Source organism: Balaenoptera acutorostrata, chromosome 13 (genome assembly GCF_949987535.1).
Source record: "Balaenoptera acutorostrata chromosome 13, mBalAcu1.1, whole genome shotgun sequence".
NCBI lineage: Eukaryota > Metazoa > Chordata > Mammalia > Artiodactyla > Balaenopteridae > Balaenoptera > Balaenoptera acutorostrata.
The window spans coordinates 30,077,280-30,103,992 of NC_080076.1; the positions used below are offsets into that span (position 1 = coordinate 30,077,280).

General features: G+C 38.9%; 1 long non-coding RNA gene across 2 annotated transcripts; it reads left to right on the forward strand.

The window, feature by feature from the left end:
• The first annotated feature begins 1,872 nt into the window (after positions 1–1,872).
• LOC130704653 (uncharacterized) lies at positions 1,873–26,619 on the forward strand. 2 transcript variants are annotated; one of them, XR_009005096.1, is made up of 3 exons: positions 1,873–1,973; positions 23,729–24,006; positions 25,352–26,619. It is a non-coding gene; the product is annotated as an uncharacterized LOC130704653 (long non-coding RNA). The 2 variants fall into 2 exon arrangements; XR_009005097.1 differs by having other exon boundaries at positions 23,729–23,994.
• Positions 26,620–26,713: the final 94 nt, after the last annotated feature.

A 26,713-nucleotide genomic window follows, 5' to 3' on the forward strand; every position in this document is an offset into this window, starting at 1 on the left:
TGGAGTCACCATGGAAGGCCATGCTTGTCAAAGGATGTACTCACTTGTCCTTTACTCAGATCTGTTGGTCATCAAATTTTAAAATTTCAGAATAGCAATGACGTTAGGGGCTTCAGGACAGAAAAGCCCCTTGAAACCAAACCAGACTCTGGCCTTAAACTCACGCAATACTCTCCTCTCTGAAAATTAATACAGTCCTAGTTGCAAGGTACACACTATATAAGAACTACCCAATTGCAGAAGAGTCAGTGACCATTCAGAACAAAAATAATCAAGAAAAGACTTCAGAAAGCACAGAAGCCTTTCTGTGTCCCCTGTTTCTTGTTTTTAGGAAATAGGCTTCAGCCTCCATGAACTTCCCTGAGTTCCAAAGGGCAGGTTCAAACAGTTGCTAATCAGGGAAGGAAGGTGATATAGAAACAAGGAAGGAGCAGCCAAGAAAGAATAGTGCAGCCTTGAGGCAGGGTCCTGGTTCCACCTCAAGGGATACACATAACAATATTGTTGAGCTCTTCTGTAGAACTAAATCCCCCAACAAATGGAAGATGTTAACTACTTGATGAAGCATTCTTCATTCCAGAGAGAAGGTCACAGTTTGATAACCCTGAAAACCACAAAATCTCATCGGGAGACCACCTGAGGCCAGATTAAAGAAATGCAGGCCCTGACACACTCTGATCCTTATCAGCAACCCTGCCCTTGAAACCTTGCTGTAAATCTCCTCACCAAATCCCCTAGATTGGAGACACAGTTTTTGAGTTCATGAGCCTGCTGTGTCCCCATTTGCCTGGCCAAGCAATAAAACTCTTATTTTCTACTTTACCCAAAACTCTGTCTCCAAGATTCGATTTGCCACCAGTACACAGAGGCCATGTTTTTGGCATCACAACCTCTGTTTGAACAATAACTTCTGCTTGCTATACTCCTAAAATAGCTAGTTCCACTCAATGGACCACTCCAATGAATACAAAATTCTTTCCCACATTAAGCTAAAATCTGGCTCTTGATATTTTTCAGCCATTGAGCCTGTTTTTTCCTGGTAAAGCCATGCAGAAGAGTAAGCTTGATTTCTCAACACAAGGGTTTATTAAATATTTGTAAAAATAGTATTGTGCACTTGGAAAGTAACTTGAGTGATTCATTCCTTGAGTGATTCATTCATTCAAGGTGGGTTGAAATTGTAGCTTAAGACAATGAAACAATCTGGCAAAACACAGGAAAGCAATATGGCAGGGTGTTAAAAGTTCAGGCTCTAGTCTTGATTTTAATCTTTGCTCCTCCACGTGCTGGCTCCTCCCCCAGCCTCAGGTTTTTAACCTATTCAGTGAGGATTACAATAGCACCTACTTTATCATGCTGTTGAGAGAGTTAAATTAGGTAATACACAAAAAGCACAGTGTGAAGTCTCTGGCTCATAATAAGTGTTGAATGAAAGCTGAGAGAAAAATGGCTGTATAGTAAATGCAAACACTTGGGCAAAACACACTGTTATTTAAAACTTGGCTGACTGAAGACATCAGGGATGACTAGGCCCTATAGGAACAATTGTGCCCAAGCTAAAGAGCAGATAAGACAAACCAACAGACAAAGCCCACCAAGAACACCTTTGCTTGCTTTCCATGCTGCTGGTAGATCACCCCATGTGCTTCATTAATAAGTGCTCTCTCTGGTGTGAACTTAAGTGATGTAAGCAGTAGAGTAGTAAATATGTCCCTGCAGAGAATATTTTGTGGTTTACAAAATAACTCTTTAAAAGTACACCCCCCACCACCTACTTAAAATTTCCCATACTTCTTTCCATTCTTCTTAGTTCTAACCTGTTGATTGACCTTAAATGATGTGTGTCTCTCTTTAAATTCCAGGTCTGTTTCTGGAGTCATTTTTGGGCACTCTTGCTGAAGACTGTCGAAATGGTGACACAGTGAGAAGGAAATGTTACATACCCAAACCCCAGAACAAGTGGTATTTCCATGGTATATACTTTCAAAAACACTTTCCCATACGTTATCTCATTTGATCTTATAAAGTAATCTATAGTAGGTAGGTAGAGTATCTAAGGCTATTTCCATTCTCTAGATGAGGAAATTGATGCTCATAATGATGGAGGGCCTGGGCCTACAGTGGGGTGCAGTGTGAATAGTAGGAAAATCTGGGGATTCAGAATGGTTGAGCACTGGTTTTGTTGTACTTCTTTGGACTTTCATATTCTTATCTCTAAAATAAGCAGTTTGAACATGATGATGGTCCCTTTAGCTCTAATATTCCATGATGATTACAAGTTCAACATTGTACAGCAGTTTAGAGTCCAAGGCAGGACTAGAGCACAAGTGTCCCATGCCTAATCTCATGATGCCAAGCTGTTTTATGATGTCCTATTATTCCCAGCCTTCCCACCTACTCATCACCCTGTTTCTACTTTGGCAATCATGAAGTAATCTCCCAGAATGATTGCGGATGTTGATAGGAAATTATTTCTCTTCCTTTCCCGTGTGTTCTGGCACATGGATATGTTAGGGCAATTGTCCCTGTGGTGATCATTATGCACTTAGCTATTTTTGTTCTAGTGCCCGGAAGGCTGTGGGGCATTGATGCCTAGTCAAAGAATTTACAGCCAATTTAGTCCACCTCAGTTAAGTTACACACTCAGCCAAATTGCAGAAAGCTGGTTTCTGTTTCCCTAAAATTTGTCATTCCTGGGAATTACCTTGGGCCATTGTGAGATCATACAGCAGACATGGAAAAGAAAACCACTTACACTGAAACCAGGGTTCAAGGGGTTTCGCCCATGATTTAGTGGTATTAAACTAGATTTAAAACTCTGGACTGCTACTTACTAGATGTTGAGACTTGGATAGATTATTCACCTCTCTGTGTTTCAGTTGCCTTATCTGCAAGATGGTTTTAACAATATGACCAATCTCATAAAAGGAATGGATGAGATAATAAATGTTAAGTGTTAGGACAGTATAGTACATTGTAGGTGTTCCATATGTACTAGCTATTATTATCATTTTAAGTCATTTTATTTTTCTTATTTTAAAATGATAAAAGATGAGATCCCAAATGATCTCTTTCCCATGATCATGCCAGATTCAATAATGCAGTCTCAGTTAAAACTTAGCCATCCTAGGACTTCCCTGGTGGTGCAGTGGTTAAGAATCCACTTGCCAATGCAGGAGACATGGGTTCGAGCCCTGGTCTAGGAAGATTCCACATGCCTCAGAGCAACTAAGCCCATGCACCACAACTACTGAGCCCGCGTGCCACAACTACTGAAGCCCGTATGCCTAGAGCCCGTGCCCCACAACAAGAGAAGCTACCGCATTGCACATCGCAACAAAGAGTAGCCCCCGCTTGCCACAACTAGAGAAAGCCTGCGTGCAACAACGAAGACCCAACACAGCCATAAATAAATAAATAAATAAATAAATAAATAAATAAATAAATAAATAAAAAACATAACAAAACTCAGCCATCCTTGCTAATTTCTTCCCACTCCAGGTTTCCTTACACCATTTTAAAAATAGCATCTTCCCATTTGGAGTTCAGGAAGTGTTTTTAAGCACTGTAACATATAGATAAACCACTGTTAGCATAAGACATCCATCTATTTTTAAGGAAAGCATGTTCAGTTAGTCACTTCCAAGGATCCTCCAGAAATTCTGTGTGCCACATTCCAGGTACAACTCTATTTCTGTTGCTCACTGTGATAATTGTGCCCACTTTGTCTCTGTCGGTTAAGGGCTGCCATGTGGAACCTGTCTTTCTGAGATACCATCATTCCAAGTGAAATTAGGGAGCCTGTGTCAATCGCAACATATCTCATCATCATCCCTGGCCTACAAAGGACAAATATCACATAACTTTTTCAGAGTGGCAGTGTCCCCTTTCTTATACATTACTCTATGTCTCCTCTGGACCCTCCTGAGCACATAGTTAGTGGAGGACGTGTGTTCAGATAGTGTATAATGTAAAACTTTTACTTACTGGCCATGTAACTTTGGACTCTACTGATTTAGAGTCCTTGGTTCTCAACAGAGGGATGCTTTCACCAGGGGAATCAATAATTTGATTGAACTGGAAGTTGAGCCTGACACACTTTTGGCACAGAACAAACAAAGAACAAAGCTTATTTTACTGGTTAATTTGATTGATCCTGATTATGAAGAGGAAAAATAATTGCTTCCCTACAATAGGACAGAACAGAATCTATCTGAAACTCAGGGATCTCTTAATGTTTTCAAGTCAAATGTTAATGGAGACCTCAACAACCAAATATAGTTAGATTCAGATCACTCAGGAATGACAGCTTGGTTTACCCCCAAATAAAGGATCCCCATGAATTGTGGGGCTGGTTGAGGCTAAGAAAAACAGGAAATAGTAATGATTAATGGAAGTTGTAATATCAAGTATGGCTGCATGACTAGTTACAGTTAAACATAATCTCTTACCCGCTTGTTCCTTAACACTGTTACATGACAACAATACATTAAATATTTTCCCTTCTCCCATCTCACTATTTTACATAGGAATCATTGATTGTGGTTAAGTTTTAAATTTAGACTGTAGGTTGCAAAACTTAGAATTGTGATTTAACTATAAATAGAATTAACATCACTTGAAGATAAGAACAGTAAATTTCAGAGTTTTGTGTCAACCTTTTTTTGGGATGGTGAGAATATCGTGATTTGTATAAAGGATGGTTGCATCCTGTATGGTGTAAACATGATGCTATTGTCACTGTTTAGAAGATTAAATATGTGTAGAAGTGTATGAGTAACCAAAAAGGATGGACTGTGCTAGTTTTTAAACTGCTGTTTCTCAGTCAAAATTTACCCTTCTATATTCTGCTATGTACTATTAGGGCTAAGAGTCTGCAAACCACATTTCCCAATCTCCATTGCTAGCCAGGTTCCTATTAGGTTTTCCAATAGGAGGGACTGGTGAGGAGATCAAAAAGTAGAGAAATAGAAAAGTCTCATAGAACAGTTGTTGGCATTAATATTTCTGTTTACCTTATTCATTTCTGTCTTGGGGCTTACCTTTGCATTAGCTATTCCCTTGGTTTGGATTATTAGTCCCTTCAGTCTTCAGATGGTTGCTATCTTCTTGTCATTCAGATCTCAGTTTCAGTATCATCCCCTCAGAAAACCTTTGCTTGATCCCTTAATCCAAAATAGTCATTCTTTTTGATGACAGACATTCTGACCTCTGTGAGGTGATATCTCATTGTGGTTTTGACTTGCATTTTCCCTGATAATTAGCAATATTGAGCATCTTTTCATCAGCCTGTTGGCCACCTGCATTCCCTCTTTGGAAAAATGGTTATTCAGTTCTTCTGCCCAGCTTTTAATTGAGTTGTTTGTTTTTTTGATGTTGAGGTGTATGAGCTATTTACATATGTTGGATAGTAACTCCTTATCAGTCATACCCTTTGCAAATTATCTTCTCCCATTCAGCAGGATGTCTTTTCATTTTGTTGATGGTTTACTTTGCTGTGCAAAAGCTTTTAAGCTTAATTAGATCCCTTTTGTTTAGTTTTGCTTTTATTTCCTTTGCTTTAGGAGACAGATCCAAAAAAATATATATCGCAGTGATTTATGTCAGAGTGTTCTGCCTATGTTTTTCTCTAGGAGTTTTATAGTATCTGGTCTTACATTTAGGTCTTCAATCCACTTTGAGTTTATTTTTCTATATGGTGTTAGAGAATGTTCAAATTTCATTCTTTTACATCTAGCTTTCCAGTTTTCCCAGCACCACTTATTGAAGAGATTTTTCTCCATTTTATGTTCTTGCCTCCTTTGTCATAGATTAATTGACTAAGTGTGCAGATTTAATTCTGAGATCTCTATTCTGTTCCATTGATCTATGTGAATAAAAGAACACAAATAACAAATGTTTGTGAGGACATGAAGAAAAGGGAACCCTTGTACACTCTTGATGGGGTTGTAAATTAGCGCCTCCACTGTGCAAAACAGTATAGAAATTTCTCAAAAAGCTAAAAATAGAACTACCATATGACCAGCAATTCCACTCCTGAGTATATATCTGAAAACAAAACAAAACAAAACACTAATTTGACAAGATATATGCACCTCAATGTTCATACAGAATTATTTTCAATTGCCAAGGTATGAAAGCAAGCTAAGTGTCTGCCAACAGATGAGTGGGTAAAGAAGATGTGATACACACACATACACACACACACACACACACACACACACAGTGGAATACTACTCAACCATTAAAAAATGAAATTTTTCCTATTGCAGCAACATGGATGGACTTGGATGGCACTATGCTAAGTGAAATAAGTCAGACAGAGAAAGACAAATACTGTATATCACTTATATGTGGAATCTAAGAAATACACAAACTAGTGAATAAAACAAACAAACAAAAAGAAGCAGACTCTCAGATATAGAAAAAAAACTAATAGTTACTAGTAGTGGGGACAAGGAAGCGGGGGGCAATATATGGGTAGGGGAGAAAAAAAAGTGTTATCATGGGATTATATGAAATCATCTGTGTGAAACTTTTGAAAATTATAAAGCACTATAGAATTTACAAAAACCTTTCATTCAATTAAAAAAAATTAAATTTCAAAGAACAAGTAGAAAAATATTTCTCTTTACACAAGAAGTCAGCATTAATATTTCTTTCAACTTTTTGTCTCTGAATATTTTTCACAGTTGTAACATGGTGTATATAAAAATTTCTCTTGTGACTTTTTCACTCAAAATTGTAATGCCAGTATATTCTCTGCCATGAAATGTTGTAAACATTTTATTGGCTGTATAATTTTCCATATAATAAATAAGCTTGATTTTATATTACTATTTATCTATTGCTGACCATTTATATTGTTTCCAATATTTTCAGGACTATACAGAGCTCTGAGATTAAAATAAATAGATAAATAAAATATTTTTTTAAAACTTTCCTAAGCATTTAAAAAAAAAGAAGTCATTTTTTTTTTTAACATCTTTATTGGAGTATAATTGCTTTACAATGGTGTGTTAGTTTCTGCTATATAACAAAGTGAATCAGTTATACATATACATATGTTCCCATATCTCTTCCCTCTTGCATCTCCCTCCCTCCCACCCTCCCTATCCCACCCATCTAGGTGGTCACAAAGCACAGAGCTGATCTCCCTGTGCTATACGGTTGCTTCCAACTAGCTATCTATTTTACGTTTAGTAGTGTATATATGTCCATGCCACTCTCTCACTTTGTCACAGATTACCCTTCCCCCTCCCCATATCCTCAAGTCCATTCTCTAGTAGGTCTGTGTCTTTATTCCCATCTTGCCACTAGGTTCTTCATGACTTTTTTTTTTCCCCTTAGATTACATATATATGTGTTAGCATACTGTATTTGTTTTTCTCTTTCTGACTTACTTCACTCTGTATGACAGACTCTAACTCCATCCACCTCACTATAAATAACTCAATTTCGTTTCTTTTTATGGCTGAGTAATATTCCATTGTATATATGTGCCACATCTACTTTATCCATTCATCCGATGATGCACACTTAGGTTGCTTCCATGTCCTGGCTATTGTAAATAGAGCTGCAATGAACATTTTGGTACATGACTCTTTTTGAATTATGGTTTTCTCAGGGTATAAGCTCAGTAGTGGGATTTCTGGGTCGTATGGTAGTTCTATTTGTAGTATTTTAAGGAACCTCCATACTGTTCTCCATAGTGGCTGTATGAATTTACATTCCCACTAACAGTGCAAGAGTGTTCCCTTTTCTCCACACCCTCTCCAGCATTTATTGTTTCTAGATTTTTTGATAATGGCCATTCAGACTGGTGTGAGATGATATCTATTTGTAGTTTTGATTTGCATTTCTCTAATGACTAATGATGTTGAGCATTCTTTCATGTGTTTGTTGGCAATCTGTATATCTTCTTTGGAGAAATGTGTATTTAAGTCTTCTGTCCATTTTTGGATTGGGCTGTTTGTTGTTTTGTTATTGAGCTGCATGAGCTGCTTGTAAATCTTGGAGATTAATCCTTTGTCAGTTGCTTCATTTGCAAATATTTTCTCCCATTCTGAGGGTTGTCTTTCGGTCTTGTTTATGGTTTCCTTTGCTGTGCAAAAGCTTTTAAGTTTCGTTAGGTCCCATTTGTTTATTTTTGTTTTTATTTCCATTTCTCTAGGAGGTGGGTCAAAAAGGATCTTGCTGTGATTTATGTCATAGAGTGTTCTGCCTATGTTTTCCTCTAAGAGTTTGATAGTGTCTGGCCTTACATTTAGGTCTTTAATCCATTTTGAGTTTATTTTTGTGTATGGTGTCAGGGAGTGTTCTAATTTCATACTTTTACATGTACCTGTCCGGTTTTCCCAGCACCACTTATTGAAGAGGCTGTCTTTTCTCCACTGTATATGCTTGCCTCCTTTATCAAAGATAAGGTGATCATATGTGCATGGGTTTATCTCTGGGCTTTCTATCCTGTTCCATTGATCTATGTTTCTGTTTCTGTGCCAGTACCAAACTGTCTTGATTACTATAGCTTTGTAGTATAGTCTGAAGTCAGGGAGCCTGATTACTCCAGCTCCATTTTTCTTTCTCAAGATTGCTTTGGCTATTCGGGGTCTTTTGTGTTTCCATACAAATTGTGAAAGTTTTTGTTCTAGTTCTGTGAAAAATGCCAGTGGTAGTTTGATAGGGATTGCATTGAATCTGTAGATTGCTTTGGGTACTAGAGTCCTTTTCACAGTGTTGATTCTTCCAATCCAAGAACATGGTATATCTCTCCATCTATTTGTATCATCTTTAATTTCTTTCATCAATGACTTATAATTTTCTGCATACAGGTCTTTTGTCTCCTTAGGTAGGTTTATTCCTAGATATTTTATTCTTTTTGTTGCAGTGGTAAATGGGAGTGTTTTCTTAATTTCACTTTCAGATTTTTCATCATTTGTGTATAGAAATGCAAGAGATTTCTGTGCATTAATTTTGTATCCTGCTACTTTACCAAGTTCATTGATTAGCTCTAGTAGTTTTCTGGTAGCATCTTTAGGATTCTCTATGTATACAATCATGTTGTCTGCAAACAGTGACAGCTTTACTTCTTCTTTTCCGATTTGGATTCCTTTTATTTCTTTTTCTTCTCTGATTGCTGTGGCTAAAACTTCCAAAACTATGCTGAATAATAGTGGTGATAGTGGGCAACCTTGTCTTCTTCCTGATCTTAGAGGAAATGGTTTTAGTTTTTCACCATTGAGAACAATGTTGGCTGTGGGTTTGTCATATATGGCCTTTATTATGTTGAGGAAAGTTCCCTCTATGCCTACTTTCTGCAGGGCTTTTATCATAAATGGGTGTTGAATTTTGTCGAAAGATTTCTCTGCATCTATTGAGATGATCATATGGTTTTTCTCCTTCAATTTGTTAATATGGTGTATCACGTTGATTGATTTGCGTTTTTTGAAGAATCCTTGCATTCCTGGAACAAACCCCAGTTGATCATGATGTATGATCCTTTTAATGTGCTGTTGGATTCTGTTTGCTACTATTTTGTTGAGGGTTATTGCATCTATGTTCATCAGTGGTATTGGCCTGTAGTTTTCTTTCTTTGTGACATCTTTGTCTGGTTTTGGTATCAGGGTGATGGTGGCCTCGTAGAATGAGTTGAGGAGTGTTCCTCCCTCTGCAATATTTTGGAAGAGTTTGAGAAGGATAGGTGTTAGCTCTTCTCTAAATGTTTGGTAGAATTCGCCTGTGAAGCCATCTGGTCCTGGGCTTTTGTTTGTTGGAATATTTTTAATCACAGTTTCAATTTCAGTGCTTGTGATTGGTCTGTTCATATTTTCTATTTCTTCCTGGTTCAGTCCCGGCAGGTTGTGCATTTCTAAGAATTTGTCCATTTCTTCCAGGTTGTCCATTTTATTGGCATAGAGTTGCTTGTAGTAATCTCTCATGATCGTTTGTATTTCTGCAGTGTCAGTGGTTACTTCTCCTTTTTCATTACTAATTCTATTGATTTGAGTCTTCTCCCTTTTTTTCTTGATGAGTCTGGCTAATGGTTTATCAATTTTGTTCATCTTCTCAAAGAACCAGCTTTTAGTTTTATTGATCTTTGCTATCATTTCCTTCCTTTCTTTTTCATTTATTTCTGATCTGATATTTATGATTTATTTCTTTCTGCTAACTTTGGGGTTTTTTTGTTCTTCATTCTCTAATTGCTTTAGGTGCAAGGTTAGGTTGTTTATTGGAGATGTTTCCTGTTTCTTAAGGTAGGATTGTATTGTTATAAACTTCTCTCTTAGAACTGCTTTTGCCGCATCCCATAGGTTTTGGGTCGTTGTGTCTCCATTGTCATTTGTTTCTAGGTATTTTTTGATTTCCCCTTTGATTTCTTCAGTGATCACTTCGTTATTAAGTAGTGTATTGTGTAGCCTCCATGTGTTGTATTTTTTACAGATCTTTTCCTGTAATTGATATCTAGTCTCATAGCGTTGTGGTCGGAAATGATACTTGATACAATTTCAATTTTCTTAAATTTACCAAGGCTTGATTTTTGACCCAAGATATCCTGGAGAATGTTCCATGAGCACTTGAGAAAAATGTGTATTCTGTTGTTTTTTGGTGGAATGTCCTATAAATATCAATTAAGTCCATCTTGTTTAATGTATCATTTAAAGCTTGTGTTTCCTTATTTATTTTCATTTTGGATGATCTGTCCATTGGTGAAAGTGGGACGTTAAAGTCCCCTATTATGACTGTGTTACTGTTGATTTCCCCTTTCATGGCTGTTAGTATTTGCCTTATGTATTGAGGTGCTCCTATGTTGGGTGCATAGATATTTCCAAGTGTTATATCTTCTTCTCAGATTGATCCCTTGATCATTATGTAGTGTCCTTCTTTGTCTCTTGTAATAGTCTTTATTTTAAAGTCTATTTTGTCTGATATGAGAATTGCTACTCCAGCTTTCTATTGAATTCCATTTGCATGCAATATAATTTTCCATCCCGTCACGTTCAGTCTGTATGTATCCCTAGGTCTGAAGTGGGTCTCTTGTAGACAGCATATATATGGGTCTTGTTTTTGTATCCATTCAGCCAGTCTGTGTCTTTTGTTTGGAGCATTTAATCCATTTACATTTAAGGTAATTATCAATAGGTATGTTCCTATTCCCATTTTCTTAAATGTTTTGGGTTTGTTATTGTAGGTGTTTTCCTTCTCTTCTGTTTCTTGCCTAGAGAAGTTCCTTTAGCATTTGTTGGAAAGCTGGTTTGGTGGTGCTGAGTTCTCTCAGCTTTTGCTTGTCTGTAAAGGTTTTAATTTCTCCATCAAATCTGAATGAGATCCTTGCTGGGTAGATTAATCTTGGTTGTAGGTTTTTCTCCTTCATCACTTTAAATATGTCCTGCCACTCCCTTGTGGCTTGCAGAGTTTCTGTTGAAAGATCAGCTGTTAACCTTATGGGGATTCCCTTGTGTGTTATTTGTTGTTTATCCCTTGCTGCTTTTAATATGTTTTCTTTATATTTAATTATTGATAGTTTGATTAATATGTGTCTTGGCGTGTTTCTCCTTCGATTTATCCTGTATGGGACTATCTGTGCTTCCAGGACTTGGTTAACTATTTCCTTTCTCATATTAGGGAAGTTTTCAACTGTAATCTCTTCAACTATGTTCTTAGTCCCTTTCTTTTTCTCTTCTTCTTCTGGGACCCCTATAATTCGAATGTTGGTGCGTTTAATGTTGTCCCAGAGGTCTCTGAGACTGTCTTCAGTTCTTTTCATTCTTTTTTCTTTATTCTGCTCTGCAGTAGTTATTTCCACTATTTTATCTTCCAGGTCACTTATCCGTTCTTCTGCCTCAGTTATTCTGCTATTGATCCCTTCTAGAGTATTTTTAATTTCATTTATTGTGTTGTTCATCATTGCTTGGTTACTCTTTAGTTCTTCTAGGTCCTTGTTAAATGTTTCTTGCATTTTGTCTCTTCTATTTCCAAGATTTTGGATCATCTTTACTATCAGTATTCTGAATTCTTTTTCAGGTAGACTGCCTATTTCCCCTTCATTTGTTAGGTCTGGTCAGTTTTTACCTTGCTCCTTCATGTGCTGTGTGTTTTTCTGTCTTCTCATTTTGCTTAACTTACTGTGTTTTGGGTCTCCTTTTCACAGGCTACAGGTTCGTAGTTCCCATTGTTTTTGGTGTCTGTCCCCAGTGGCTAAGGTTGGTTCAGTGGGTTGTGTAGGCTTCCTGGTGGAGGGGACTGGTGCCTGTGTTCTGGTGGATGAGGCTGGATCTTGTCCTTCTGGTGGGCAGGTCCACGTCTGGTGGTGTGTTTTGGGGTGTCTGTGGCCTTATTATGATTTTAGGCAGTCTCTCTGCTAATGGGTGGGATTGTGTTCCTGTCTTGCTAGTTGTTTGGCCTAGGGTGTCCAGCACTGTAGCTTGCTGGTCATTGAGTGAAGCTGGGTCTTGCTGTTGAGATGGAGATCTCTGGGAGATTTTTGCCATTTGGTATTACATGGAGCTGGGAGGTCTCTTATGGACCAGTGTCCTGAAGTTGGTTTTCCCACCTAAGAGGCTCAGCCCTGATGCCTGGCTGGAGCACCAAAAGCCTTTCATCCACACAGCTCAGAATAAAAGGGAGAAAAAATGGAAAGAAAGAAAGAAAGAGGATAAAATAAAATAAAGTAAGATGAAATAAAATAAAGTTATTAAAATTAAAAATAATTATTAAGAAAAAACAATTTTTTTAAGTAAAAAAAAACAACAAAAAAAACCCGGACAGTCAGAACCGTAAGACAAATGGTGAAAGCAAAGCTATACAGACAAAATCTCACACAGAAGCATACACATACACACTCACAAAAAGAGGAAAAGGGGAAAAAATAATATATCATTCCTCCCAAAGTCCACCTCCTCAATTTGTGATGATTCGTTGTCTATTCAGGTATTCCACAGATGCAGGGTACATCAAGTTGATTGTGGAGTTTTAATCCGCTGCTTCTGAGGCTGCTGGGAGAAATTTCCCTTTCTCTTCTTTGTTCGCACAGCTCCCAGGTTTCAGCTTTGGATTTGGACCCGCCTCTGCGTGTAGGTCGCCTGAGGGCATCTGTTCTTCGCTCAGACAGGACGGGGTTCATGGAGCAGCTGATTCGGGGCTCAGGCTCACTCAGGCGGGGGGAGAGAGGGGTACAGATGCATGGAGAGCCTGCGGCGGCAGAGGTCGGCATGACGTTGCAGCAGCCTGAGGCACGCCATGCGTTCTCCCGGGGAAGTTGTCTCTGGATCACGGGACCCTGGCAGTGGCGGGCTGCACAGTCTCCCGTGAGGGGAGGTGTGGATAGTGACCTGTGCTCGCACACAGGATTCTTGGTGGCAGCAGCAGCAGCCTTAGCGTCTCATGCCCATCTCTGGGGTCCGCGCTGATAGCTGCGGCTCGCGCCCATCTCTGGAGCTCGTTTAGGTGGCACTCTGAATCCCCTCTCCTAGCGCACCAGGAAACAAAGAGGCAAGAAAAAGTCTCTTGCCTGTTTGGCAGCTCCAGACCTTTTCCCGGACTCCCTCCTGTCTAGCTGTGGTGTGCTAACCCCTTCAGGCTGTGTTCACGCCGCCATCCCAGTCCTCTCCCTGCAATCCGACCGAAGCCGGAGCCTCAGCTCCCAGCCGCAGCCCACCCTGGCGGGTGAGCAGACAAGCCTCTCGGGCAGGTGAGTGCTGGTCAGCACTGATCCTCTGTGTGGGAATCTCTCTGTTTTGCCCTCTGCACCCCTGTTGCTGTGCTCTCCTCTGTGGAGGCGAAGCTTCCCCTCTCCGCCACCCGCAGTCTCTGCCTGCGAAGGGGTTTCCTAGTATGTGGAAACCTTTCCTCCTTCACAGCTCCCTCCCACTGGCGCAGGTCCCGTCCCTATTCTTTTGTCTCTGTTTTTTCTTTTTCCTTTTGCCCTACCCAGGTACGTGGGGAGTTTCTTGCCTTTTGGGAGGTCTGAGGTCTTCTGGCAGTGTTCAGTGGGTGTTCTATAGGAGCAGTTCCACGTTTAGATGTATTTCTGATGTATCTGTGGGGAGGAAGGTGATCTCCATGTCTTACTCTTCCGCCATCTTCTCCTGGGTACTCAGTCATTTTTTATCTTATTTTAATCTCTGCAAGGTGTTACCCAAAAACTGGGTTCACCTCTTGGTGGGTGTTGAGCCAATAGACAAAACCAAGCCAAAACGTGGGAGAAGGAAGGATTTATTATTACTTGTAGCAAGTAAGGAGAACACTGGGATCTTTCCCAAAGCAGTGTCTTCCTGAACAACAAAACTGGGGAAGCTTTAAGCTAAGGGTATTTGCACATTCATGAGAGGACTTGAGCAGAGGGGATTTCAGCATAGAATTGGGGCAAAAGTCAACGGAGTCCAAGCTGTAGTTGACTGAAGTCAGAAGGGTCAACATCATAATTCCATCCTCCACCTGGGTGTGGGCCTTAGTTCCTGGAGAACTCAAAGATATATTATTATGTATGTTCCTTGAGGAACCAGGACCCTGCCCCAAAGCTGCACTATTGTTTCTTGACTGCTTCTCCCTTGTTTCTGCATCCCCTCCTTTAAATCATTAATTAGTGAGAACTGTTCAAGGGCAAGCATTGTGGCCAGGCTTAGGTCACAAAATGGCTTAGGCTAAAATGGGTTCTCTTATGTCAAGAAAGCCATTCCTGGTTCTCTTTCTCTGGGGACCCCCCCTAAATGGTCTGCTTACAAAGGCAGTTATCATTATCTGAAAAATTTTTACTTACATATCAATCCATTTAAATTCATTAGAATAAAAACTCCATGTGAATAGGGAGTTCCTTCCCACTTCCCTCCTTCCCTTCCTCCCTCCCCCTTTCTCTCTTTCTCTCTTTCTTTCCTTCCTTCCTTCCTTCTTTCTTTCTTCCTTCCTTCCTTTGTTTCTTCTTTCTTTCTTTTCTTTCTTTCTTTCTTTCTTTTCTTTCTTTCTTTCGTTCTTTCTTTCTTTCTCTTTCTTTCTTTCTGAACAATGCCTCATACAAACTGTGTACTCAGTGAAGATTTGGTGAGTAAGTTACTAAAATAATTAATAATTTTCCTTTCCTATTACTTTCCATTTCTCCAGGTTAAATTAACTTCAAATATTCCTTAGGGCAGCAAGGCAAAAATTATCATTTTCTTTGTTATAGGATTCAAAAAGTAGGGAACACTTCTACTTCTGCCTATGATGGTATAGATGGTACCAAAAGAACCTTCCACCAAGAAATTTATGAGTTAGATTTGGGGGTTGGGAGAAGAAAAGCAGTTCTTTGAAAACATTAGAAAGCATCTAAGGCAACCAGGCATTAAGGTCCAAGATCCTGAGGAGAAATGAATTTCATTGAAGTGAGTTTGGCATTTATGGCTGCATTTTCCTCCTCAGGGCCTTTGCTGATTCACAGATTATGGAACCAAAGCCAAACAGAAAATGGCAGTCTAGCACTTTTGGCAGCCTCACAGGGTTAGAGAGACAGAGTTCAGAGCAATCAAGACAGTCATTATTTGAAGGGAAAGATCTCATAGAAAAGGAAATAACAGAGGTGAACCTGAATCTTTTTTGGAAAATTTTCCAAGACATTTGTTTTCTCCAAAATAGTGCTTGTAGGGGGCAACACTGTCAAAAATTATGCAAAAAATCTGCTGCTAAGAGGTCAAAAATTTAGCAGAGACTTTGCAGTCTCATGGTACTAGGGTGTCAAGGTTTAGCATTCAGAGCCAATCATGGAAGAGCCATCCTTATGAACACCCCAGGCTTTGTGATGAGATATATTGAAGTGTTACACCCAAGAAGTAAAGGTTAATCTGAAATAGGAAAGCCCCAACTGGATCAAGCTTATAGCCAACACTGTCTATTTGAAGAAAGACAGCATCATATAGAGTCACTCTAATTTTTTATAAGAAATACCCAGTATTTGGGAGCTTCCCTGGTGGCGCAGTGGTTGAGAATCTGCCTGCCAATGCAGGGGACAAGGGTTCGAGCCCTGGTCTGGGAAGATTCCACATGCCGTGGAGCAACTGGGCCCGTGTGCCACAACTACTGAGCCCGTGCACCTGGAGCCTGTGCTCCACAACAAGAGAGGCCGTGATAGTGAGAGGCCCGTGCACCGCGATGAAGAGTGGCCACCACTTGCCACAACTAGAGAAAGCCCTTGCACAGAAACGAAGACCCAACACAGCCAAAAATAAATAAATAAATAAATAAATAAATAAATAAATAAAAATGCAATAAAAAAAATTAAAAAAAAAAGAAATACCCAGTATTCAATCAAAAGTTACCAAGTAAGCCAAGAAACAAGGCTGAATGACTGAAAACCAAAAGCATAAATGGAAAATAGATATTCACAATTTAGAAAGATCAGATATGGTCTTTAAAATAATTATAATTAATACATGTAAGATAAAACTATAGATAATGTAATCAAAGAATTGGGATCTATAAAACAGAATGAAATGAAAATTAGAAGTGAAAAGTACAATAACTAGATATAAGACTTTAATAAATTGATGTGTTTTACTAACAGGGAAACAGACTAGAGAATTAGTGAACAAGAAATAGATATTAGAACAAACCTAGACGGAAGCACACAGAGAAGAAAATAAAATAAAATACAGAAAGTATTGTAAGAGACATATGTGCTATGGTGAAGAAGTCTAACATATACTGTTATTTCAGAAAGAGAGAAAAGAGAGTAGGATAGAAGGAATATGTGAAGAGATAATGTCCAAAAATTTCTCCAAATTTGCTAAAGACATCAAATCCTACATTCCAAAGTGCTCTAGTCCTCAGGTAGGATAACTGCTTTGTGCTAATGGTGCATTGACATTTCAGACCAGCATAATAGGCAAGAAAAATGTAGAGAAAACCATACCTTGTGTATCAGTTTCCAAGGGCTGCTGTAACACAGTACCACAAATGGAGTGGCTTAAGACAATGGAAACTTACTGTCTTACAGTTCTGGGAGCCATAAGTCTGAAATCAAGGTGTTGGAAGGGAAGGATCTGTTTCATGCCTCTCTCCAGTCTTCTGGTAGCTTCAGGTACTCTTTGGCAGGTAGATGCATTTTTCTAACACTCCTTCTTTTTTTTTTTTTTATAAATTTATTTATTTATTTATTTATTTTTTGGCTGTGTTGGGTCTTCGTTTCTGTGTGAGGGCTTTCTCTAGTTGCAGCAAGCGGGGGCCACTGTTCATCGCGGTGCGCGGGCCTTTCACTGTCGCGGCCTCTCTTGTTGAGGAGCACAGGCTCCAGACGCGCAGGCTCAGTAGTTGTGGCTCACGGGCTTAGTTGCTCCGCGGCATGTGGGATCTTCCCAGACCAGGGCTCGAACCCGTGTCCCCTGCATTGGCAGGCAGATTCTCAACCACTGCGCCACCAGGGAAGCCCTCTAACACTCCTTCTTCACGTGGAGTTCTCCCTATGTGTCTTCACATCACCCACCCTCTGTGTGTCTGTCTCTGTGCTCAAATCTCCTCTTTTTGTAAGGACACCAGTCATATTGGATTAGGACCCTAAAGATCTCATTTTAGGAAATGTAAAGTAAAGTAAAGACTGTACCCAAATGAAATCATGTTCTGAGGTATTAGGGATTAGGCCTTGAGCATATCTTTATTGGGGGATACAATTCAACCCATAATACTTGATATATAATAGTATAACTGCAGAAAACTAAAGACAAGAGAAAAATTTCAAAGCAGCCAGAGATTAACACAGATTACTTTCAAAGTAGTAAGAATAAGACAGAAGCCATCCTCAGAAAAACAGTGGAATGACATCAGAAAGAAAATAACTCTCAACTTAAAACTTTAAACCCATCAAAAACCCTTCAAAAATAAATGTGAAATAAAAATTCTTTTAGACAAATAAGGCCTGAGACATCTATTACTAGCAGATTGGTATGAAAAGAAATATTAAACAGGGTTTTTGAAACAGAGGAAAATGCTTGTACAGAGAAAGAAAGAACATTGGAAAGGGTAAATATGTGGGTAATTCTAATAAATATTTAGTGTTTAAAATAATATGTTATGAGGTTTGAAATATATATGAATGGAAAATTCATGAAAACATTAACACAGGAGAGGGAGAAGAGTATATTTAGTTAATATCTTGTAAGTTTTTAACATATTATACACTTTTAAATACACTAAGCAGGGAATGGTGCATGTTTTAATACCTAGGATAACAACTAAATTATTTTATTTATTATTAAAATGGAACAAATTGAGATGTCAATAGTTATATTTAATGTAAATAGAATAAATAGTCCAACAAAAGATTAAGACTTGCAGACTAGATTAAAAACAAATTAGTGTAAAAAACCTATAAGTAACAACAACAATACCTAGCAGCAAATTATGGCTTCCAGTCCCATTCTCTACTGAAGGGAACCAGGACGCTTTGGGAAAGTGGCTGATCCCACGACCAGGGAAGGAAAGTATGATAAACTTGAAACATCTTGCTGTGTAAGAAAGTAAAGAAGTGCTTAAGAAATAATGGTGACATATCAAATGGACAGAGAGCCAACTTGAGGAGCTCCTACTGGTCAAATCTGGGACAATTTAAGCTCAAAATTAATAACGATGGTGAACTATAACCAATTGAATGAAATAATGAAATTGGGTTATTTGTAGAGATGTGGATGGACCTAGAGTCTGTCATACAGAGTGAAGTAAACCAGAAAGAGAAGAACAAATATCGTATATTAACGCATATATGTGGAATCTAGAAAAATGGTACAGATGAACCTATTTGTAAGGCAGGAATAGAGATGTAGATGTAGAGAATGGACATGTGGGCACGGTGGGGGAAGGGGAGGGTGAGACTAATTGGGAGATTAGGTTTGACATAAATACACTACCATGTGTAAAATAGATAGCTATTGGGAACCTGCTGTATAACACAGGGAGATCAGCTCAGTGCTCTGTGATGACCAGGGGTGGGATGGGGGGGTGGAAGGGAGGTCCAAGAGGGAGGAGATATAGGTATACATATAGCTGATTCAATTCACTGTACAACAGAATCTAACACAACATTGCAAAGCAATTTTACTCCAATAAAAAAAAATCATTAAAAAAAAAGATTCTGTAAGTCCACACTGCTGTAAAAAACAAACAAATAAAATGATGAAGCTCTTCTTCACTGTAGAAGGCCAATAATTAAATATAGAAGAAAAGATAGAAGTAGAAAATCACTATTTGGCAACCATCATCATAAAATTGATTGAGGCCAGAATCATTGACAAATGAGTAAAATAGTGGGTTAAATATTGAGGATTCACAGGATTCCCCAATAGTTCAAAATTCATTAATATATTTATTAATTAACAAATGGAAAGATAACTTTACAGTGGCAAAATCTGGCAGACAACGCCTTAGGCAAGTGATGATTGAAATTGAACTCACTAGTAACATCTTTTTTTTTTTTTTTTTTTTAAGAAATTCACGTTCTTTTATTTATTTATTTATTTATTTATGACTGTATTGGGTCTTCGTTTCTGTGCGAGGGCTTTCTCTAGTTGTGGCAAGTGGGGACCACTCTTCATCGCGGTGCGCGGGCCTCTCACCATCGCGGCCTCTCTTGTTGCGGAGCACAGGCTCCAGACGCGCAGGCTCAGTAATTGTGGCTCACGGGCCCAGTTGCTCCGTGGCATGTGGGATCTTCCCAGACCAGGGCTCGAACCCGTGTCCCCTGCATTGGCAGGCAGATTCTCAACCACTGCGCCACCAGGGAAGCCCACTAGTAACATCTTTGACTGCATAATATTATGTACTGAAAAGAACACAATATCACTTCTGGAGTATTCCTGCCAAAAAGCATAACAAAAATTTAATCAAGAAGAAACCTCAGAAAACCCAAATTGCAGGTGTTTAGTTCTGCAATCTTCAAAAGCATGATGAAAAAACAAAGACTAGTGAGATATCAGGAGATAAAGATTTCTTCTATTAACATTTTTTTTTAATTTATTTATTTATTTTTGGCTGTGTTGGGTCTTCGTTTCTGTGTGAAGGCTTTCTCTAGTTGTGGCAAGCGGGGGCCACTCTTCATCGCGGTGCGCGGGACTTTCACTATCGCGGCCTCTCTTGTTGCGGAGCACAGGCTCCAGACGCGCAGGCTCAGTAATTGTGGCTCACGGGCCCAGTTGCTCCGCGGCATGTGGGATCCTCCCAGACCAGGGCTCGAACCCGTGTCCCCTGCATTGGCAGGCAGATTCTCAACCACTGCGCCACCAGGGAAGCCCTTCTATTAACATTTTGATTCAACATTTTGCTGACAGTTCTAGCCAGTGTGATAAGGAAAGAAAAAAAAAATAAAGGTGTGAAGACTGGAAAAGAAGATATGAAACTGTCCTTATTTGCAGATGCCATGATGTTGTATGTTTAATATAATGATTGAATTATCATCTGCTCTGCTGGAACTCTGCTAGTGCTATAGCCCTCTGGCTATTGGGAACTGTGATTAAAAGCTCTTTCCACAACTTAGACCTAGAATGAAAACATGTGAGCAAATATTGACAGACCAAGGTGTTCAAAACTTGTTGCATTCAACAGAATCTATCTTCACTGATTACTATGGACAGCATGAATAAAGAAGCAGCATTGTAGTGGAGATACCTGAATATGAATAATTTAAATAATAGGTTGTATTATTTACTAGGAAGTTATTCCAAGGAATCTTATTTCAGGGGTCCCCAAACCCCAGCCCGTAGCCTGTGAGGAACCGGGCTTCACAGTAGGAGGTGAGTGGCAGGCAAGTGAGCAAAGCTTCATCTGCCGATCCCCATCACTCCCCATCACTCACATTACTGCCTGAACCATCCCCCCACCCCCATCCATGGAAAAATTGTCTTCCATTAAACTGGTCCCTGGTCCCAAAAAGGTTGGGGACCACTGTCTTATTTTAGTCTCATAGAAACCTTATAAGGTGGATAAGAAAAATACTGTTATTCTCCTTTTTTTGAATTTTATTTATTTGTTTTTTATACAGCAGGTTCTTATTAGTTATCTATTTTATACATATTAGTGTATATATGTCAATCCTAATCTCCCAATTCATCCCACCACCACCACCCCACCCCCTCTGCTTTCCCTCCTTGGTGTCCATACGTTTGTTCTCTACATCTGTGTCTCTATTTCTGCTTTGCAAACTGGTTCATCTGTACCATTTTTCTAGATTCCATATATATGCATTAATATACGATATTTGTTTTTCTCTTTTTGACTTACTGCACTCTGTATGACTGTCTCTATTCTCCTTTTCAGATAAAAAATTGCCACTCAAAGAGCTTGAGGTGTTTTCCTTAAATCACACTGTTAATAGGTTGTACAATTGGTAGCAGAACACAATACTATGGGTCAAGAATTTTTTCTCTATTCTTCACTTATTTGCTGTATGAATCAGTACCAGTTTTCCCAAACACCTCCGGAAATATGAAAGTTTACTAGATAATGAGTACAAAGGAAGACTTTTTGCTGAAATTGTTTTATGTCTAGTTAAATTGCCTTTTGTAGGACCCAACGGAATGTTGTTTGTGGAGACATAAAAGCTTAGAAATAAAATATAAAATTATAAAAGTCACCCAAAGAATATTTAGTCTTCTTTTTTTTTTAATATATATCTAAGACTCAATATTCTCTATTACCTTTGAAAAATAACTTCAGTTTCCTAAAGCTATCTGGGGAGCATTTGTGTAATTCACTGTACCAAAATTGAGAATTTTATAAGTATTTTAAATCAATCCTGCATTTCTAAACTAATCAACTGGCTTTATATCTAGAAGACATATAAAAATAAAAACAATTGCTTGTTTTTAATTTTCTTCACAGCTTTCAAGTTTTTAAAAGTTGTACTCTACATCCTTACAATTTTCAAAAAAAAATTATGCATGTTTTATATATAAGATGCTTAGCAACTGTTTGAACATGCTTCTTGATCAAAAGCCGAGCTGGGAGAATCTGACCCAGGGGTGAAACATTATGTTTCTGTTATGAGGATGCAGTGGTCTAGCTCTTGACCAAAACTTAACTCAGAGTATGTCACTGTCAGACAAAGATATGAAGGTGCCTTGTTGGGTATTGGGGGCAGGGAGGCTCTTTACTTGTGGAATAGGACACTGGGCTGACTGAGCTGCCTTAGAGCCAAGAGTCCAAGGCACCCAGGAGGGACACAAAGGCTACCAGCTCTGCTGTGTTGAGTTCTGATCTTGGTTTTTGACTGACTCATCTTGGAGTTTGTGTGATCTGACTTCTATTTTCCATGTATTTGAGTAATTTCCGGTGAGTGAGGTTTCCTTAATGTTAGTGTCGACAAATGTAAAACCACTTTTCATATTTTAACCCAAATGATTTAATACTCTTGAAAATTTACACAAAGATAATTGAGGTATTACCACAACATTGTTTGCATTTAGTAAACATTTGACCAGGCTTAAGTTGTACAGATGATGGTTGTTATTGTAATTGTAGACAGCACAGCTGGAGCTAGGATGCTGACATTAAGTTACAAAGAATATATATATATATATATATATATATATATATATATATATATGTATTTTATAGCTCCTGGATAAAGGGCAAGATATTTGGAGGAATATCTTGTTTGCACTCAGCTGTGAGATAAATGTTGTATTTTCTGGCACTAAAGCATACTGTTAAAGCTTGAACGGTAATAAAGAGATGAATTCAGTGGCAAAGAAAATACTAAACTGGAATTCAGTGAATCTCTGGATTATTGTAAGCTCTGGGGATATGCATGAGCCCAATAAATAAGTGAAATAAAGAACATTTGGCAAAAGAGTGAGGAATTAACTTGACAGGGAGATTCGTGTTCTCAATACTTCAGGAAGGAAGGGGACAAGGAGTCAAGAAGTAGAAAGAAGGTGAGTGAATGTGAGGCAAATTTGGGAAAATATCAAGAAGAGTTTTGCTGGCAACATAGATTCACAAAATGATACCTGGTTATTATTTTGTGCTTGTGATGGAAAGCTCTTTGAACAAACACTTTAACTGCATACACAATTGAGCGAAGCTGATGTTTAAGGCTGGGATAAGGTTAAAATGTGGACAGCCTGAGGGTACTAACAAGATACTATGTCAGACTCTTGGAAGAACAAATATTTTGGAACAAAATATGTCAGGAGAAAATGTAAACACCATCCAGAAACTCCTGACTTCCTCTTCTTTCCTCACATGTGCGGATAAACTGGCTTTCAACAAGAAACATAAAAGAAGAGGCTGCCTTGTTTGATGTGTGAAGGAAATTATTTAGAACAAATTGAAGGGAAGCCCTCAGTATGAGGTACCATCCTTTGTATGCAAAGAACAACATTCATTGGGACACCCACTTCACTCATTTTTCAGAATAGTATGATATGGAGCCATCCATTGTCAGACATTTATTGGCTGACTGGGGTTAGGTGTTTAATCTCTGGCAAAATAATCTTTTCTACATACAGTCACTGAACTCATGATTTTGCCTGTCACTCGTCAGGTGACAGTTAAGGTGAGGAGAAATAAACAACACATCTGTAATATATTGGAGCAGTCTGGCTGCTGAGGGGAGTATAAGGCAAGATATTGCCCTCAAGATCTTAGAAAGGATGACAAAATGATAAATATATCTGAAATGAGCAATGCATGTTAATTATTAACTGATACTAATTCCAACACCATGCCAGTCACTGAAGTTACAAATCAGGTAAACTCATTTCTTCTTGCTGCCTAGAATCTACTGGAGAATACAATGAAGAACCTGAAATTCATGGTAATGTGGGAAAAAAACACAAGTTTTGTGCTTTGGAATCAGACTCACCTGGGGCTGATTCCCTGTTCTTCTGTTGGTTTTGAAGTTGGCCAAGAGATTTAACCTTCTCTAGCCTCGTTCATCTCATCTCTTCACTTGAGTGTGTGTGTTTGAAAATCAAAGATGATCCTATGAAGTGTTTAAAAAAGTGTCCAACACAAAGTGGATCTTCAGAGAGGATAAGCGAGGTAAGGTTTCAGGTATGTATGAAAACACTCCAGTGGTGGGGACTCCACAGAGGTGGTGGATCTCTTCCTTCATCTCGTGTGACAGTTAGAATATGGATAGGTGTGATGGCAGCATGTTTGTTTCTCTGCAGTATCCCAGACCCATTCTTTTCACACATGGGCTATTTAGGAAGGAAACATACTTCGTTTAGGTTGAATAGGCTTTGCCAATAATGAGAGAGAAGAACTTCTCGGAATGGAACTCAAGATTGGTAGTCTCTGAAGAAGTGCAATGGGAACAGAAAAGCCTAGTAAGTGTCACTGGAAACATGCCAGTGGGAAGGGACAGGATGTCTAGCTCTTTGGGCTTCCTCAACAGGAAGCACATGCATTAATCTCCCCAAAGCTTCTAGGAGCATCATTAAAGAAAGGAAAAGGAGGAGTAAAAAGAAATTTTATCTCACAAATTTATTGGTCCTAAGCCTAAGCCCCACTATCATTATTATTAATAGAAGTAATAATTATAACAATATAACTTTGAATAGCTATCATTTTATCCCTTTAAAGAATTTTCACTCTCTGGATTGCTCTAGTTTCTCACAGATTTCTGTTGAGGTGGAACTGAACAGAACTCTCTGCCACCCCCTCCCCCCCCACCAAATAAAAATGTTCCTCCAGGTCCTCTGCCTCTTGTTTGTAGAAAAGCTGAAGTCTCCCAGCGGTCCCAAAATAGCAGGTTCAAGTAGTTAATGATTAAGACAATAAAGTCACAGATTCAGTATCTGATGCACATTTCTGAGTATTTTACAGGTACAATAAAGGGCACCAGAGGGGAAAAGCTAACTGCATGATGACCAGACTGCAACCATGACATAAGCTGCCATCTTGAGCAGTACTGAATATATGGCTAGCACAATTCCAAGAACTGGCCTTGAGAGAATGGGATTAACACTATTGCTCATAATAACCTACATATTTGTGGGCATCAAAATAATTGTAGCTTGTTCTGCCCTTATATGTAAATGAGCAACTGAAGCTGTCGGCAGAGAGATGCTTCAAACCCATGTCGATATTGCTCACTCTAAGATCTCAATGCTCTTTCTCAACATGAAGTTACAGAAGGTGGACCTTTGTCCCTAATCCCATAGAAATGAAATGATGTCTGACAGGGGGCTCGGGGGTGGGGGCGGTTGTAAGCAATTCTTTGCAGGAAGTAGTCCTTAGCAGAAAATCTCTTTTCTTGTCAATTTATCAAAGCTACATTGTAACTCACTTTTAAATCAGGTGCCCACATGCTCTACTCATTTTCGGCCCTAGCATACTTTTCAAATCTTTTGATCAAACAATATCTTGCCTAACCTGTTGGTTCTTTCCGTAGATTAAAGAAGTAGAAATGAAGAATAAGTAATTAACAGATGACCAGATCTCTTCCTTAGCTTCCCCTTCAGTAATCTGGCAAACAAACTGTGTGATAAAACTGGTGAACAAGATAGCACCTAAAGAAATGTCACAAGAAGACGACAAGCCTGCATGCAGTGGGAGACAGGGACGAGTCTGATCCCCTAACTCAATGATTAATTGAAATTACTTTCCTTTTACCTTTAAAAACTTTCATGGTCGAGCAGAATCTTCGGAGTTGAATTTTGGGGACACCAAGTCCACCATCTCTCCAGATTGCTGGCATTCTGATTAAAAGAAACTTTCCTTTCTACCAACACTTGCCTCCCTCTTGGGTATTGATTTTCAAGTGGTGAGCAGCTGGACCTGAGTTCGGTAACACAAGAGAAAGACAACCCAGGAATCATTACTTCCATTTTACAGATGTAGGCACAGGCTGCTGAGTCTCTATTAAAACATTTTTGCCACCTGGTGCCATGTGATCTGGGGAAACACATTTAAGCCTACAGAACCTTAGTTCTCTTATCTTCTACTATGGAAATCAAATAATCTCTTAGAATACTTCTAGGTTGAAGATCCTATTATCTATTTTAATAGCTGTAATTAACTGCTTCTTAAACAGTCTCCCATGATCCTGGCCTCCTGATATTCACATTCTTCTATAATCTGCTTCCCTTGTGTGCGAGCTGGACTTAGTGACTCACTTCTAGCAAATAGAATACACCAAAGGCAATAAGATGCTGTTTCCGAGATTAGGTTATAACTACTGTGACTTCCCTCTTGCTTGTTCTCTCTCTTTGGCTCTTCTCATGTACTTGTTATAATGAAGCAAGTTGCAGAGACCCACATGGTGAAGACCTGGGGACAGCGTTTGGTCAATAGCCAGTGAGAAACTGAGGCCTTCAGTGTGACAACCCGAAGAGAACTGAATTCTGCCAATGGTACTGTGAGTGAACATGGAAGCAGATTCTCCCCTGGGGTAACCTTCAGATGACTGAGATCCTGACTAACAACTTGCAGCCTTCTGAGAGACCCTGACCCAAACCCTTAGCTTCCAACTAAGCCACTCCTGAATTTCTGACCCACACAGGAACTGTGAGATGATAAATGTTGTTTTAAGTCTCTAAGTGTTGAAATAATTTGTTACACAGCAATAGATGATTAAAGTCAAATATCAATGCCAGAACTGATCACAGGATTTCTTTTCCCTGAATTTTTGTTTCAGCATTTTCTAACATATTCATAACACATTAGTGAAATGAAATGCTCTGTGTGAGAAGGGTTCTATGGTCAAAATACATTTAACAAATGTGTCACAGTCTATCTTTCTCTTGTGATTACA